The sequence below is a fragment of the Staurois parvus genome, unplaced genomic scaffold, assembly GCF_062004578.1.
Source record: "Staurois parvus isolate SC_StPar_1 unplaced genomic scaffold, SC_StPar_1.0 ptg000299l, whole genome shotgun sequence".
Taxonomy (NCBI): Eukaryota; Metazoa; Chordata; class Amphibia; order Anura; family Ranidae; genus Staurois; species Staurois parvus.
Window position 1 is genome coordinate 4,780,501 of NW_028318095.1, and position 13,897 is coordinate 4,794,397.

The following is a 13,897-nucleotide window of genomic DNA, read 5'->3' on the forward strand; positions in this document are numbered from 1 at the left end:
TCTGCTACTAAGCTACTCTAGTTTGTAATAAAGGCACATACTGCCTGTATAGGTATCAATCGAGCCCATGGTTGCGAAAAAAGCCACATACAAGTCCACCTAGGGTTTCAAAGTCTCAGTTTCATTATTTTACAACCGATTACTTTACATACCATTAATACTTATCACTCCTGCAAAAGAAGAGCTCCTTTGCTCACCTTTCTGATGGCCTGTGTCTCCTACCTTCAAATCCCTAAGTGACCTTAAGGATGCCTAAGAAAGTGGGTGGGTGGCTCTGTATTCCCTGTAGTTTTCCTTAACACTCTAAAAGGTGGAGACTGGGTGTTAGGTGTTTGGACACTGGGAAGGCGGCTTCTGCACATAACAAAGGCTTTTGCGATTTTCCTGGGTTGTAAATAACTATAGTAAATCTAAGATTAACTCACCACACCATAATATTAAACTTCAGATGCAAGTTTGTGATGCTGTAAATTCAAACAGCGCTGTTTTCTTGTCCCCCTAATCAAACGTTGGGATAAAATAGCTGTAGATACATAAACTGATGTGTTGATTAGCATAAGCTTCACAGCGGCTGGTTGTAGCAGCTGCTTGAAAAGTATTACGGAGGCTGAAGAGCTGGAACAGAAAGTAAGTAGGAGACGTGGGCCTCCGGAGAGGTGAGTGTAATGCAGGCAATACATGGGTCCAATTCTAAATTAATTTTCTGTAGAAAATTAAAAAATTTAGTGCGTTTTGTAATGCGATGGTGCCACCATTGATTTATAAATTCAACCAACTAAGCCTTTAATTTCACCTCATGTTGCTAAAGAAAAGAATTTTTGTGGCCAAGAATTTTCTTTTATTTCCAGGTCACAGCTCATGCTTATTTATTTTTCAATTACATTTCTCACAGAATTCTCCCATCATTGATTAGAAATTTGTTCATTTTTCAAAAAATTTCCAATTTCCCGATCACTCAAATTTGATGGTCCCTTGCAAATCGCCATTGCTGTGGCCCACTAATGATGCAAAATTCAAATGAAAATTCTTAGAAAAGATTTTCGAATGAAATTTCTTTTGGAATTCGACCAATGTATGGCCGGCTTAACTCAAGAGGCTTTCAGCTTGATATCTTAAAGCAACTGACGGGGTTGCTTTAGCTTATGTGTTTATGCTTGTTACCATCCCCTTCTTTCAGTTATCATTTCTGGCTTCCCTCCAGCAGCTAACTTCACTTCCCCACTTTGCGCCTATTATTAACCTGAGTTAAATTAATGTTCATTTTGGCATTTCCAACCTTGACAGATTCTCAGAAGTTTTTGCTTTCATTTCCCAAATGTCATTGTATTTTGTGAGGTGTACTGTGAAACGTGTGGGCATACCGTTACATGAAAGATACTTCTTATAACACAATTACTTCTTTTTTTCCTTCCATTTAAGTGCGTAGCCGACCAGCAGCAAGCACCATATTGCCATGGGCTTAAAACTAGAGATAATCATTTAAAGTGGAGAAGTTAAAAGGTAAGTCTTGGACGGGCTGTGCATTGTAAAACGAGAAAAGAATATTAGGTTTTATACGGCAATAATCTGGTTGCAAAATCTGTTCCCCATCAGCGATTAGCTGTTCCTTTTTAGAATATTAATTAATAAAATGCTGAAATGCAAGGTGACATTGAATATAATAGAACTGTGTTATGCCAAAATGTGACACTGATATGGCTTATATTCATAGTCTACAATATATAAGTACTAATTCTATGATGTTTAAAGTATAGGAATATTGAAAATCTTTATGAAACACAAACTATACAAGGCTTTGAAGGTCTTACAATAAAGTTAAATGTCTTTGTGCACCTAGGTACCAGCTGTTCTTAATTTCCCAATGTGAAGGCTACACTGTATAAACTATACAGTACATATTAGGTTTAAATTTAAACAATCATCTCAGACTGACATTCAGTGAGTCTGAACTTGTCTAAAATGTTTCTAAGGTAACAAAGCTAAAGTGCAAGCTCCTTTTAATGCCTACAAGTACTTGGGTTAGTCTTCATATTGATCCCCTTGAAGTCTGCTTGAATTTTAGGCACAGACTGTTCATGAACCTTGTCTTCAGGTTAAAGCTGAAGCTTAATCTGCTTATACTTTAGCCCTCCCTGCAACACCCCCCATCTTAACCCACCCACATCCCAATCAACATTATTTATTAAATAAACCATTCTATTTTCCTTATATACCTTGCTTATCAAAACAGGAAGCAGTGATAATGTCTACATGATGCTAAGACTCCATGTTTGAAAGAAATGGAGTCCAATTATTAAAAAGGATAGGCTGTGGACATTAGGCCTAGGTTCACATATGTGCGGCTCTGCGAGCTGTGGTTTGCATAGGTATGGCAGCTGTTTTGCTTGAATGGGCTGTCGTGCTTCCTGCAAGGCAGGGAAAAGGTCCCTGCACCATCTTTGAAGTCACAGTCTGCAAGGGAAACGCATGTACAGTGCAGTTCCCAGTGCAGGTTTGTATTCCAGTGTGGGCGATGTGCCTTTAGGATTAATAACACCCACCCGCATCTCCTATATTTCATTATGAGGGTGGATGCAACTGCGAGAACAGGTTTGGGTCCTGTAGTGGCAATCACCGGCATGGTGGGAACCTAGCCTAAAGCTGATCTCCAGGTACCTGTCACTTTAAATACTTCATTTGGATCAAGCTGGTCAAAACAAACTATTTCCTTCACTAAGTGCTGCATTGGCTCTAAGTGCTATATAAACTGAATGTAGCTGAAGGTTAAGTTCACTTTTGTTCTTAGTGTACATAAAATACAGCTCCCCTATGCACCAATATACCATTAATGTACCTCAGTTGCAAAAATATATAAGCACTCTTTGATCTGAAGAACAAGGCCTTACCTTAGCCCTTGGTAAATTTCTTAGAAAGCTTTTTCAATTGCTGAAATGTAGACACAAGACAGAGGAGCCAGTAGGAACCCGGAAGCAGATTACCAGCTGATCTCATTAGCACAGGCATCCTGCACTGACCTCATTAGAAAACACACCCTTCACCTATCAAATTTTTTTTCACAGCATCCCCGGTTTTTAGTAATGCCCATGTTGAGGGTTAGGCCCAAAAAAAATGTAAATTCAGAAACCGTATTGGGTTTCCATGCAAATGGTCTGGCAAGGTTTGAATTTGGGTTGGAGGCGATAAGTTGTGCATATAAATTGCTTTGATCCACAATCAATGCATACAGATTTTCCATGAAAAAAAGCTCCAAAAAATCAAGGGAAGTAGTTAAATTTGCTGTTTTCACCTGAATTCCGTGTTGGGCAGTGAATGGAGGAAGTATGGGTGCTGCAGAAGGAAGCGGTTTGCGTTACGATGCTGCGTTACTTTAACTGACAATTGTGCAGTCATGCAACGCTGCACCCAAATTAAATTTATGTCCTTTTTTTAACACAAATTGAGCTTTTTTTTGGTGGTATTTGATTGCCTGTGCTTTTTTTTATTTTTAGCGCTATAAAAAAACAAGAGACTGACAATTTTGAGAAAAAAATACAATATTTTGAACTTTTTGCTATTAAACATGTTTAGTACAAAAATTTAAAAATCAAATTTCGTCATAGATTTAGGCCAAAATGTATTCTGCTCCATGTCTTTGTTTAAAAAAAAAAAAAACAATACGTGTAAATTAATTGGTTTACGTGAAAGTTATAGCGTCTAAAAATGGCGGTATAGATACTGAGACATACAGCGGCAGGCATTCTGACACTGGGGGGAACTGACTTGGTGTCACTGACATCCCCACTGACACTGTACTAATGGCACTGGGCAAGAAGGGGTTAACATAAGGGGCAATCTAACTGTTAAATGTGTGATGGGAGTGTTTTAGTAGGGAGCGGAGGCTCTGCTCAGTCATCCAGAGCAGTGTGTCCAAATCGACAGGGAGGAGGACTGTTGGTAAACAAAGCAGCCTTCCTTCCCTGTCGGTGATCGCCGGTAATCACTGGGCGCCGGCGGGTAATCTGTTATACGGTGGCAGGTAAGTGGCTAAAGAAGATTTTCAGTCAAAAAATAGTCAGCTATTGACTTTTAATAAAACTCACAGTTACCAGCCCATGGATCCAGTGTTGTCCTCACCAGTGATCGGCTTCACGGTGCTGCCATCTTGGATGTGGGAAGGCAGCTGTGACCTCTTACTGTTTTACAGTCAGCAATGAGCCAGTTGCACTGCTCTTTGTAAATGGAGCTGCGATCCCTCCTGGGACCTGTCATGTGTTCCAGGAGGTTCCAGGTTCAGAGAGGTGGGGGGGGGGCAAACTTTCGCTGGTGGGCAACCCCAGAAGAGGAGACTTGGGGTTGCTCTGTGCAAAACCATTCCACAAAACAGGTAGTATAACATGTTTGTTATTTTAGGAGAAAAAAGAACACCTTCACAACTTCTTTAAACTCTCTGAAGTGCTAATATTTCTGTTCTCCATTCCCTCTAATTTGTGTTAGCGTTTTTTTCTTTTTCTAGAAGAAACATTAGATCTATATAATAATTTCCAATGGCACTTTCTCCTGATAGTATCCTAAAGAAGCAGATAGCTCAGACCTATACCAAACAATAAAAGAGTACCAGGAAATATTACTTTATTTGTATTCAAAGCGTTATAAAACTGCAATCACTGAGATGAACAAAAGTAACACAAATGTAAAATCAAAGAAAATGACAGTTAAAATGCAGAAACAGACACATTTATCCACGGAACATCTAAAACAATAAACTCACTCTGTCCACCAATACCAAGACACGACAATCATTATTTTTACAATGTGCGTACAAGTAAAAAAATATGTTATAGTAACGGTTTAATGAGCATGTGTGGTGACAGCGCACAAAAAAAATATATTTTCCATCATACAGCTAATTTTATGGCCACATTTACTTTGGCACAGTCACTTCAACAATACACTGGCAAATTAAATTGATAAAGATCCTATGGATTTGCTAAAATGAGATAGCAGGAGGCTATCACCAATGGGGTGGATTGCAGGTATTCTCATAAATAGAAAAGCAGCATGTAGAACACTGGGGCTCTGTTGAGTAGATTATTTTTAAATTCAACAGGATTATCATTTGTGAAGAGTAAACTCTTATTGTCAGACCGGCTTGCAGCTGTGTGAATGTAAGTGAAAGATGCAATGTATTGATTAAATATACTCTAGATAGGGCTAGCTGTACCAAGTTACAGGGAAAAAAAGTAAGCTGCCCTGGATTAGGTGGGTTAATGCTGTAAGTGTACAAGTGTTACTTCTGCTTAAAATCAATGCTTCTAAAGCTGGCCCTAAATAAATGTATTTCTCGTTAGGAGGATTTAAAGGGGGATTTAAGGAAAACTGGAAACCCCTTATTTCCTTCACAACCCTCTGTGCGGTAAGCAAAAAGCCCACTTAGTGCAGGCTGACCTCAGTGTTCCCTGCTGGTGAAATCTAGTACTGCAATGAACTGCATAATAAAAAGTGTTCCCCTTGGAATCTACTAAAATGTTACGGTCAGTCTCCAGCCTGTCAGATACGTCAACTACTAAGTCGACAAAGGGTCCACTTTTAGAGCACATAAGAGGTGTGGGATCATTCATTTTGGTACAAACTGGGGGCCCCAATTATTTTTCTTTATTTAATTCCCATCTAAACTAATAATTGTAGGTACATTATGTAGGAACAAAGTCAGTAATTGCAGCACACCAAAATATAGCAAGGACAAATGGCATGTATCCTAATGAGATGCAATCATAACTAATCCATATGTAGGCAGAAACCATGTCATAAATGAGGTAAATAAAGTCCACTTTAATGGTAAAGAAATAAGGCAAAAACAAAGCCAAGCGTCCAAAGTCAACGTTCAAAAAACAAAACAAAACAAAAAAATAAAAGCTGCTACTCCTAAGGTCTGAAGAAGGAGTCTATTGAGCATGCTCCGAAATGCATTACCGCCCCCTTCACCTGCTACATCTGACTCTGCTCTCCAAGCTTCATTTTTGATGCACAGGCACATCCTGGTGTCTACTGCCTGATCCTATAAGCATAGTCTGCTGCTGGACGGCTGGATGTCCCACCTGGATCCACTTACCACACGATGAGTCTTTTTAACCGTTTATCTTGTATGTGAAAATTTTCCATTGTTTGCTGAATAAATTGTCAATACTGCACTTAGAGGCGCCTTCCTCTCTTTTTCTTGTTCTGGACATCTGCTTATAATTATTATGAGAATAATACAATTCTATGCAAGTTGAAAAGGAGATGACACCGCTGGTATCATGTAAGAAACCTGATTGGAGACTGCTCAGACAGAACACCATGGTAGAACCATTTGTGTGAGCAGTCTACAATAAAGTTTGTTGTGGATGATACCAACAGTGTGTGACCCTCCTTTTTCAGACTTGCATCATCTGCTATAGGAATGTGAGGGGACTCTGAGATGATCTGCACCTGCCTTTCACAGCCTAAGTCTTAAAGTGATACTAAACCTAAAAACGTTTTTTTACCTTAATGCATTGCTAGTATTAAGGTAAAAAAAAGTTTTCTTTTTCCTGTGCTCCCCCTTCCCTCTGTGAATGGGAAGAGAGGGGAGAAGAGATCAGCAATGCACATGGCTGTATCTCATCTCCCCTCTCTTCCTCTTCACACAAGGACTCAAACAGCAGCAGGAGCCAATAGTCAATAGTAGTGAAGAGGAAGTGGGTGGGCTAAGTCCCACTTTGTATGTCTATGAAGCACGGCTCCATAGACATACAGGTTGTGAACGTGCACGCATAGTGTGTGTGTCCCCATAGTAAACAGCTTGCTTTGGGGGACACACAAAGAAGAGGAGGAGCCGAGATCGCTGGCAGGGGATCCGAGAAGAGGAGGATCAGGGCCAGTTTGTGCAATACCACTGCACAGAGCAGGCAAGTATAACATGTTTGTTAGTTTGATTGAAAAAATATTTCAGACTTTAGCAACACTTTAAAGTTAGAGCTAAAACCAGTAATAATCAAATGCAGAGGCAATTATTTAATATGATAAAGAGTAGATACATTTATATAGTCTCACAGATACAACTGGCCCTTTGAGGCCAACTATAATGCCTGCAATGAAAATGAGTTTGACACCCCTGTTCTAGACTATAAACTGAAAGGACACAGTCCCTCTTCTTTTTTTTTTCTTTTTTTTGCTGCATTTGTTTATGTTAAACAATGGTAGGTATTTGGCACCAAAATGTTTCTGTTATCTATATTGCTCACTATTGCTTGTATTATTTGGTAGAGAACCAAAGCAGACGTTACATCTATACAAACCATTAACAGTAATAGTCTGCCAAGCAACAGCAGAGTAAGGGTCATGCTGCATGTCAGCTGCCTGCATGGGGTGCAGACCCTCCATGTTACTACATAGAGAATTTCTTTTTTATTTCCCCTAGAATATTAGAGATGCATCCGCTACATCCATATAAAATCAGAACTGTGTCTTCAAAACACAATGAAAAGTATATTTCCTTGAAAAATATGCAAAGAAAAATTAAAATAAATCAAACATACTGCTTATCATCCCTCATACTATCTCATATGTAAAATCTAAGCTCTAGGATTCTAAAAGGTTAATAAAGCAGTGTACACATTTTGTCTGAGGTATTTCTATACGTATAACACTTCTCTGAATTACAATAAAGCCTGTTGGAAATCAACTATCTGCTGTAGCAAAAATCTTCTGCCTTGTGGAATTACAATGAGCAGAAACAGAATGAAGGGGAGGGAAGGGAAAGACCCAATCAATATTTTAGCACATTATAAATTATCTCAGTGCCATAGAATTTAGATGATAGATCAGTAGGCTATCCACTATAAAGCCATCACATATTAATATGTTGTAAATCAGAGGACTAATAAGAAAACACAACTAGGTTTTTCTGAAACGTATTAACAATCACTGAAGACATTATGCGGCTATGCTAAAAATCTATAAGCAATTTCTGTGTTGTATCTGACTTGCCAATATGGAATTAGATGAAAGAGATAAGAAGGTGAATGGCACAGGGGACTCAATATGCACTGCCATATACAAAAGAGCACCTAGAATTTTAAGGAGAGAGAGGTAGGTAAGTAGAATATTACAATAAAATGTATAGATGATAATTTTTTATAGATAAAAAAAAAAATCTGTACCTTTGCTGTACAATTTAAATAGCTGTTCTGATTTAGGGATAAGCTACATGGGTGAATTCTGATTCACTCTATGCCTGCGAAATGGAAAAATTGCCCTTGACCAACCACAATAAAATAAGAATAGGAGTTAAACATTCAAGCTATGTTATTTGTGCGCAGTCCTTTGTGCCAAAGCAGTTAAAGACAAACTCGCTTAAATTCACTCACCAAAATATAACGTATATAATTGCTATACAAGCCATTTTGAAATAAATGTGAATAAAAATTACATTTCAGTATGGTAACCTACAGTATATTCTGTACATTGTTATTCTGCAGAATGGTCCTAAAAATTAAATTTCCTGCCTGTGCGACGGTCTCACTGGTTCTCACTAAGTCTGCACTTTAGGTGTCCCTTTTGACTAGAGTTTCATTTGGTGAGATATTCCCTAAGACATCTAAGGCATCTTTCCTCCTCTGAATGCAGAGATCTTTTTCAGGTGCTTAAAGTGAAGGCAGACTTTTCCATTTAGGAATAAATAAGGGATATAGTGAAACAAGCAGCAATTTCTTCAGAACAGTAAAAGTAAGAATCTGCAACAAAGTTTACCAAAATCTTTGCAATGTCTATAGTTGACTTAAAGGAAAGTGTAATTTCTAAACAAACCTAGAATTAAAATGGCCACATAACAGTAGAATTTGTGAGTATTCGTATGGAAAGTTTAAGAAATCATTCACCAGAGTATTCATTGGTAAAACCAAGCTAAAGCAGAACTTAACCCAAAACAACTTGATAAAATATAATGTTCTTTAGAAAGGAACATACATTCCACATTAATAATTATGCTACCAAATGTAGTGTTTTCTGTAAACTGCCTCCAGCATTGTTTCTGTTTCTTCTTGCTGGAGGCTGTCATTTTGCTGAAGCCATTAGCCCCTGAGCAGCAGTAAATACTTAGGCTGTCAGCAGATCAGCCTCTACATTTTCAGCACAGTGCCAAAAAATAGAGAGCAACGGAGCATATGCAGAGCAGGGTGAGACAGTGTATTACTGGATTTTAAACAGTACTTATTTTTAATGTTTTATATAGCTATACTTGAAAAGGGGCCAGCATTAAGTGACCTAGCAGGACTTATTTTCTGACTATCATTCCATTTTAACTAATTTTGCTCAAAAGCCCTTTTCATTTCATCCTAGAACATATATGTTACAATATGTACAATTGTTGCCAAAAGAAAACCACATTCACAGTTAGAATTTCATTAATTTGCAAAAAAAGAAATTCTATCCTGCTCCTCTGAATTTTCCCATCACTATAGTCGATTTGACCCCACAAATCATCAGAAAATCAAATGAATGTAATTAAAAGGAAAATTTTCAAATGCAATTCTACTAGTGTATGACCAGCTTTATACTTAAAACGGCCACTGTGCTGAGATGACTGCACTCCCATTCATGTCAAGATCACCGAAAAACTGGCTCCCAGAAGAATACAAGGAGAACATGCCAGCAAGGGACCTCTTGGACATTGGATTGTTGGAGAATAGGTGAGTATCCTTGATTTTAGTGCTTTTTGTATACTGTTACTTATCGGATTTTGTAATAAAGAGATTTATATTGCAATTTACCCCCTAGAGTGTTCTTTTTTTAATTCACTTTTGCTGGTTCAAGCCACACGGGGAGGGAATAACTGCTATATTCTCTGGGGTCTTTCCTAGAGAATATTTCTTTAAAATATTCTCTTCTTTAAATTGTTTTTTTTTTATTTGTAATTTTCCTTTATAAAGTAAAAAAATAAATAAAAAACAGTGGTTATTGGTTATTAAATACCACAAAAAGAAAGCGCTATCTAAAACATACAATTAATTTGGGTACAGGTTTGCATCGCTGGGGTTGCATTTTAAGCTTTTTGAGATAATATGCATTTACTACATTAAAGGATGAGTCCTCAAAGTGATAGCAAGATGTGTTCATAACTGCTGTAATGTGCGCAGACCAAAAAACTGAAATATCAGTTAATGGTCCATTTTAGGTGGACTGACCTTTTGAAAATCCACTTAGTCTGACCCGACCATCAATCTCGAGGAGAGTGAGTAAAGCTTTTACTGAAACTGCGATCAAATCTGCTCATCCACTGGTTGTACTGCACTTTTCCGCACTTATCAAGAACTCTGATATGAGTCAAATACAACATTGTTATTGCTTATTATGGTAATGCTAGCTGTTTGGCTGACGTGTTGATCCCCTAATTTCAAATGCTTTTAGGTCACTGACCCTGAATCAGTACACAGCAAGCCACTTCAATATTCCCAAAATGCATATTCATTAAGAGTCAGATACCTGCACATTCTGAAACATTATGCGGCACATCAGCAGTACAACCAGCTAACTGGTATTTTTAAGTAAGAGATCAAAAGCAGCTTTTAGTTTTATTTCAAATTGGTACAGTGAAACTTAAGGTTTGAAATAAAATAAACAAACACCATGAATCTTCTGGCCAGTGCAGTGACATCAAGAATCCTTTGACACCTCCAGTGGTGGCCCAGAGTGATCCTTATTGCTGCACTAAATGGCACTCACCATAAAGCTGGAATTTATTCCCAGGGTTGGTCCAGAGGATGGCTTTACAGGAAGTGAGTTCAACAGACCTGCCTGTCATTCAAACTGAGGACTTCTAGTGATAGAAAGGAATTTTATTGGTGGTGGTGGGATTAAAAGTGTGTTTTGCAACCAAAGCTATTTTTGTATATTAACTGACCCTAGACCATTACATTTTTTTTAGCAGGAATTTCCGTTAAGGTTTGTCTGTATCTTTTTGATAGGTTGTCCTTAGTTTTTGTCCCAGAAACTGTAAGCTTCAGAACAGGAAGTATGGGAAACAGGCAAAAACAGCCCATAATTCTAAACCTTCCATACTGTACAACTGAATTTATTGTGTCATTACCTTCTGAAAGGAGGACAAAAAATACATTATAAGCCTTCCAGACTATTCCATTCAAAGCAGATGAATGAATGTTTTAACTTGAGTTCTACTCGAACATACTGTGCCTGAATATCATTAGCATATCAAATCATTCATATACCAAACATAGCCAACCTAAAGGAGAAGTCTGCAGCACATGTGAAATTCTGTCATGCATAAGAAAAATTAAATGGGTCTGTTTTTGATGGAAACATTTAGAGCAAAAAATAAGTTCCAAGAAAAAATGTTTTCTATTCCTGTAAGAGGAAATTAAGGCTTTGTCTGGCAAAACTCTTTGCTGACTTTGGATTGCTGACAGCATACAAAACCCTAACGTGTAGCTGATGGTATTTTTTTTTTATTTGGGATAGAGTAAATGGAGAGTTAAAACCCCTTATCAGTTTTTTTGCCATCTGTGTCCCAATGGGGAGATTTCCCTTCATTTCCTGTTCCACAGCCAAAATAGGAAGTGAGAGGAAATATCTCCAAAGTGAGGTAATCCCGATGTTTCACCAGAACTAGTGTTCCCTTTGGAAGATTTCCCCACTCTTAGTGTTCAGATGTCATCCCAAAATTTGGGATTTTGTTTTACTTATACTTTCGTTGATAAAAGGTAAACAGGACAAATGGAGAGGGTGAATCCCCCTAATGGGGGCACAGGCAGCAATAAAAACTGACTGGAGTCCTAATCCCTCTCCACTCTATCCAAAACCCAAAATAAAACAGTATGCCTTTAGTTGCACTTAAAAAAAAAATGTCGTTTCATGCACAACATCTATGCCCCTTATCAGCAATGATAGACTTACCCTCAGCAGGGGATGGTGAATTGTAAATTGCAACCTTTTGTTTTGTTTTCAGGTTCAGCTAACAGACACAAATGGACAAAGCAAGAACACATACCCAGATAAAAAAGTTTACTGATGTGTCAGACTTGACTAGAGTTTCTTCTAAATGGAAAAAAAGGAATTTTGACCTACCCGTTAATTCCTCATCCTGGAGAACAGTACACAAGACTGGTATTCAAAGATTATAGGTTATATGTTGCAACCTTTAGGTGACTGCTCACTGGCAAAAATGTTTGATAGGGTCGCCCCTAGAGTGTGTTAAAGTGGCAGTAAAGTCTATTTTTACTGGGGATCAGAAAGTAATTTTTTTCCCTGCAGGAGCAAAAGGGATCATGCTTTGCTGTGTTTTTTTTGCTTTCCTCTGGATCAACTGTGGGTGTAGGATTATAACTTTTTTTTTGTAATGGTTGAACTGGATGGACTTTTATCTTTTTTCAGCCAGACTATGTAACTATGTGAAGATGGAAACCCTGTCAGAGGTGACAGCGCACTGCTGGACGGCTTAATTTAAGTAAGGTTAACATAATGTGCTAGCATGCGATGCATACTAGCACATTATAACTTTGCTTTGTAGGGGAAAAAGGTTTTTTTTTTTTCCAGTTTACTACTACTTTAAGAGCAAAGAACACTAGGTTAAGATCCCAAAGTTACACAGGAAGTTTAATTGGGAGAATGACATGAGCAACTGCCTAAAGAAAAGGATTGGGAGGTGAAGAGTTTCTGGAAAAGGAAGATAAGGCAAGAACTGGTCTCTTGAGGGTATTCAGGGCCAAAAGCTGGTCAAGACCAGAAGAAATGTCAAAAAACAAACAGAGTATTACTCAGGGTTAAGGCTTCTGTCCTCATGCCATGCAAAGAAGGACTTCCATGCGTGATAGAAAATCTTCTTGGGGTTGGATTTCCTTGCTCAAAGATACTCCTGTGATTCAGGACATGAGCTTCCATGACCAGTGAAGCTTGTGATTGAGAAATAGGATGAAACAGGAGGTCTGGGGTCAGAAAGTCTGGAATGTTTGGAAGAGGGCAATGGTTTGTCCACCAGATGTCTGTGTACCACATTCTTCTGGGTCAATTTGGTGCAATGAGAATCACCAGCACCCTTTCCTCCTCTATCTTGCACAGCAATCAAGGGACAATCTTCATTAGAGGAAAGACATTAACAGGTAGGAATCAAGTCTAAAGAATTATCAGAACATCTACTGTGAAGTCTAGAGAATCTCTGGTCTTGGCTACAAATTTGTTCAGCTTGTTGCTGAACCTCTCGGATGTCTACATCTGGTTTTCCCCACCTTTGACAGGCATTTTGAAAAATCTTTGTGGGCAGAAACCATTCTCTTGGATCTAGACATTGGCAGCTTGGAAAAACCTACCTGCCAATTGTTATCTCCTGAAAAGTGAACTACTGAGAGAATTGGAATGTAAGATTCTGCTCATAAGAATAATTTCTGTCACGGTTGTAAGGTTTATGGTGCCCTTGATGGATTATGTAATCCACTGATGTGGCATTGTCTGATTATACTCTAATTGGGTGACCTTGTAGAAGAAAGATCCAAAGTTGTTGGCGCCTGTGAGGATTATGTACCCAAAAGAGTCAGCGAGTTGAAAAGCCTACCCCAGCCTGTAAGGCTCACACTGTAGTCTCCACGTCCTGAGAGGGAATGACTTCCCTAATTCCAGGGCAGGACTGGAGATTTACTGTGTCATGGAGATCTTCGCCTGAAGCACTGGACAATTCAAGGATTGGATTTGCTTGCTGTACATCTTGAGAATTTTGGATTGAAGGGGTCTGGAGTGAAATTAGGCAAAGGAGGCTGCCTTGAAGGTGGCTACAATGAGACCCAGAACCATCATGCAGAAACATATTGAGGGGAGCCTTTGTGACCTGAGAGTCTTTGAGTTAAACATTAGGGAAGAAATATTGTGAATATTGTGAATAAAGAGGATTTTATGC

General features: G+C 38.4%; 1 protein-coding gene across 5 annotated transcripts in view; it reads right to left on the reverse strand.

Annotated features, from left to right (window-relative positions):
• Positions 1–13,897, reverse strand: part of GBE1 (1,4-alpha-glucan branching enzyme 1) — a 221,155-nt gene that overhangs the window by 101,875 nt on the left and 105,383 nt on the right. The window lies entirely within an intron of this gene.